We start from the raw sequence: 5,000 nt of genomic DNA on the forward strand, positions 1-5,000 counted from the left end.
GATTTCTTCGGACTCCGATCAGAAAATCCGCCGATGCATGTCGTTAACACCTAGTCCGCCTCGTCCGATCGATCTAGGCCGTCTCGATCCACCCATCGCGCATCGAAAGTCGCATCTCTCGAACTCCGATCCGGAAATCGGCCGATGCATCACGTTAACTATTTCTTATATATCTAATATAATATACATCGAGACGGTAAGAATTCTTTTAATCGAAGATATACATATACTTCTCATCAATATCCAAAAGCTTATCGAAAAATAAATTACTCAACTTTTACGTGAAGAATCGTTCACCCAAACCTTATCCCCTATATATGTCAGGAGAACCCAAGGTTCCCCTCCAGACACGATTTAGCAAACTTTTCCCGATCGATCCGACCCACCGAGGCCGTCTCGACCGTCCGCTGCGCCTACTAGGGCCGATTTCTTCGGACTCCGATCAGAAAATATACCGATGCATGTCGTTAACACCTAGTCCGCCTCGTCCGATCTATCTAAACAGTCTCGACGCACCCAACACTCTTTCAAAGTCGGATTACTCGGACTCAATCTGAAAATGGACCGATGCATGACGTCAACACTTAGCCCGCCTCGTCTGATCGATCTAAGCCATCTCGACCCACCCAACACGCCTTCCAAGTCGGATCACTCGGACTTCGATCTGAAAATCTCCGGACTCATTTTTATGAATATCCCCAGTCAGTAAGAACGTTATTTCGCCAATATATACCAACAATAAACCATATTCCAATAGCTGAACCAAAAATATAATTCCCGATCCAAACGTTCTGCATCGCCCAACGCGACCACCTTCCCTATATATGTCAGGAGAGCACAGGGTTCCCCTCCAGACAACACTTACGCTCTATCCCCGACTCTCGGTCGATCGATAGGCCAGGTCAGCGGTGTCTGTTTCGGCCGAAGCTCGGACTTTGGTCAAAATGTTCCGATACAAAATTTGAACCAAGATAGATACAGATATGATTCCTTCTTAAATATACGTTGATTATCGAACAGAATATGGTAAATATTTTGCGATGACCGAGGATTTCATGAATTTTTTTTTTTTTCGAAAAAATTTTCTGTTATCGGAATTTCCTCAAATTTCATTTGGTTGCCTACTAATGCATATTAAAAACGATAATCAACAATCAGAATCATTATTTATCATTTATTTCAATTTTTATAATGAAAAACGTTCACGTCCTTTCGCGCCTCTCGATCGTCGTTTACGTGATGCATCGGTCAGCCCTAGTTTACGTGGTGCATCGGTAAGATCGAGTTCACGTTCTGCATCGGTAAGATCCAGTTCACGTGGTGCATCGGTAAGATCGAGATTACGTGGTGCATCGGTAAGATCGAGTTTACGTGGTGCATCGGTAAGATCCAATTCACGTTCTGCATCGGTAAGATCCAGTTCACGTGGTGCATCGGTGAGATCGAGTTTACGTTCTGCATCGGTGTGATCTAGTTTACGTTGTGCATCGGTAAGATCGAGATTACGTGAAGCATCGGTATGATCGAGTTTACGTTCTGCATCGGTCTGGACTTAGAGATATATTTTCGACGTGAAAATGTTCCGATACAACTTTTGAACCAGGATAGTTAGAGAGATGATTTTTTCTGGGATGTACGTTGATTGGGGAATGGATTGTGGAAAATAACTTGCCATGACCGAGGTGTTCTCGAATTTTTTTTTTTTTTCGAAAAATATTTTCTGATTTTGGATTTTACTCAAATTTGATTTCGTTGCCTTCTAATGTGTTCTAAAAGAGTAAATCAGTAATCAGAATCGAAAAATATTTTTCGGATTTTTTTTTTTTTGAAAAAAAATTTTCTGATTTTGGAATTTCCTCAAATTTGATTTGGTTGCCTTCTAATGTGTTTTTAAAGCGTAAATCAGTAATCAGAATCAATATTCATTGTCGACTTTAATTTTTATAAGGAAAAATGTTCACGTCCTTAAACGCCTCCCCATCATTAGCCCGAGTCCAAGTCGATGTCAGTCCCGAGCGGACGGTGTCAGATACTACCTATCGCCCCGGTCTGGACTTGGCGAGGTATTTCGACGTGAAATGTTCCGATACAACTTTTGAACCAGGATAGTTAGAGAGATGATTTCTTCTATGTTGTACGTTGATTGTGGAATGGATTGTGGGAAATAACTTGCCATGACCCAGGTGTTCTTGAATTTTTTTTTTTTTCGAAAAAAATTTTCTGATCTTGAAATTTCCTCAAATCTGATTGCGTTGCCTTCTAATGTGTTCTAAAAGAGTAAATCAGTAATCAGAATCAATATTCATTGTCGACTTTAATTTTTATAAGGAAAAATGTTCACGTCCTTAAACGCCTCTCCATCGTTACCCCGACTCCAAGACGATGTTAGACCGGAGCGGACGGTGTCAGATGCGACCGATCTCCCCGGTCTGGACTTAGCGAGATATTCCGACGTGAAATGTTCCGATACAAAAATTTAACTGTGATAGTTAGAGAGATGGTTCCTTTTGTGATGTACGTTGATTGTGTAATAGAATATGGAAATAAACTTGAGATGACCGAGGTCTTCTGGGATTTTTTTTTTTTTTCGAAAAATATTTTTCGATTTCGGAAATCCCTCAAATTTCATTGAGATATGTCCTAATGTGTTCTTAAAGCTTAAATCAACAATCAGAATTAATATCCAAAAGTTATTTCATTTTTTATGAGGAAAAACGTTCACGTCCTTTCCGCTCCCAAAAAGTGAGATATCATAGAAAATATCGCAATATATGTTGTTTACGGCCATACCACGCTGAAATTGCCAGTTCTCGTCAGAACACTGAAGCCAAGCAGCGTCGGGCGCGGTTAGTACTTGGATGGGTGACCGCCTTGGGAACACCGCGTGCTGTAAGCTTTTTTTTTACGTTCTGCATCGGTCTGCCGAGATAACGTGGTGCATCGGTATGATCGAGTTTACGTTCTGCATCGGTAAGATCGAGATTACGTGATGCATCGGTAAGATTGAGATTACGTGGTGCATCGGTAAGATCGAGATTACGTGGTGCATCGGTAAGATCGAGTTTACGTGGTGCATCGGTAAGATCCAATTCACGTTCTGCATCGGTAAGATCCAGTTCACGTGGTGCATCGGTGAGATTGAGATTACGTGGTGCATCGGTAAGATCGAGTTTACGTGGTGCATCGGTAAGATCCAATTCACGTTCTGCATCGGTAAGATCCAGTTCACGTGGTGCATCGGTAAGATTGAGATTACGTGGTGCATCGGTAAGATCGAGTTTACGTGGTGCATCGGTAAGATCCAATTCACGTTCTGCATCGGTAAGATCCAGTTCACGTGGTGCATCGGTAAGATTGAGATTACGTGGTGCATCGGTAAGATCGAGTTTACGTGGTGCATCGGTAAGATCCAATTCACGTTCTGCATCGGTAAGATCCAGTTCACGTGGTGCATCGGTAAGATGGAGATTACGTGGTGCATCGGTAAGATCGAGATTACGTGGTGCATCGGTAAGATCTACTTTACGTTCTGCATCGGTCTGCCCTTGTTTACGTGGTGCATCGGTAAGATCGAGATTACGTGAAGCATCGGTATGATCGAGTTTACGTTCTGCATCGGTCTGCCCGATATTACGTGGTGCATCGGTTCAGCCCTAGTTTACGTTGTGCATCGGTCTGGACTTAGAGATATATTTTCGACGTGAAAATGTTCCGATACAACTTTTGAACCAGGATAGTTAGAGAGATGATTTTTTCTGTGATGTACGGCGATTGGGGAATGGATTGTGGAAAATAACTTGCCATGACCGAGGTGTCCTCGAATTTTTTTTTTTTTCGAAAAAAATTTTCTGATTGTGGAATTTTCTCAAATTTGATTTGGTTGCCTCCTAATGTGTTCTAAAAGAGTAAATCAGTAATAGGAATCGAAAAATATTTTTCGGATTTTTTTTTTTTTCGAAAAAAATTTTCTGATCGTGGAATTTCCTCAAATTCGATTTGGTTGCCTTCTAAGTGTTTTTAAAGCGTAAATCAGTAATCAGAATCAATATTCATTGTCGACTTTAATTTTTATAAGGAAAAATGTTCACGTCCTTAAACGCCTCCCCATCATCAGCCCGAGTCCCAAGTCGATGTCAGTCCCGAGCGGGACGGTGTCAGATACTACCTATCGCCGAGGTCTGGACTTGGCGAGATATTACGACGTGAAATGTTCCGATACAACTTTTGAACCAGGATAGTTAGAGAGATGATTTCTTCTATGTTGTACGTTGATTGTGGAATGAAATACGGAAAATAACTCGCCATGACCGAGGTGATTACGATTTTTTTTTTTTTTTCAAAAAAATTTTCTGATCGTGGAATTTTCTCAAATTTGATTTGGTTGCCTCCTTATATGTTCTAATAGCGATAATCAACAATCAGAATCAAAATCCATGATCCGGGTTTGATTTTTATAAGGAAAAATGTTCACGTCCTTTTTTTCAACCCCGACTCATTGACGATGTTAGAACCGAGCGGGCGGTGTCAGATACGACCGATCGCCCCGGTCCCGGTCGTCATTCACGTTGTGCATCGGTCTGCCCGAGATTACGTGGTGCATCGGTCTGGACTTAGAGATATATTTTCGACGTGAAAATGTTCCGATACAACTTTTGAACCAGGATAGTTAGAGAGATGATTTTTTCTGTGATGTACGTCGATTGGGGAATGGATTGTGGAAAATAACTTGCCATGACCGAGGTGTCCTCGAATTTTTTTTTTTTTTTCGAAAAAAATTTTCTGATCGTGGAATTTTCTCAAATTTGATTTGGTTGCCTCCATAATGTGTTCTAATAGCGATAATCAACAATCAGAATCAAAATCCATGGTCGGGTTTGGTTTTTATAAGGAATAATGTTCACGTCCTTTTTTTCAACCCCGACTCATTGACGATGTTAGAACCGAGCCGGCGGTGTCAGATACGACCGATCGCCCCGGTCCCCGATCGTCATTTACGTTTG

General features: G+C 41.4%; 1 non-coding gene across 1 annotated transcript; it reads left to right on the top strand.

Moving 5' to 3' along the window:
• Window positions 1–2,776: 2,776 nt before the first annotated feature.
• LOC123688456 lies at window positions 2,777–2,896 on the top strand. The gene has a single exon (XR_006749977.1). It is a non-coding gene; the product is annotated as a 5S ribosomal RNA (ribosomal RNA).
• Window positions 2,897–5,000: the final 2,104 nt, after the last annotated feature.

The sequence above is a fragment of the Harmonia axyridis genome, chromosome X (assembly GCF_914767665.1).
Source record: "Harmonia axyridis chromosome X, icHarAxyr1.1, whole genome shotgun sequence".
NCBI lineage: Eukaryota > Metazoa > Arthropoda > Insecta > Coleoptera > Coccinellidae > Harmonia > Harmonia axyridis.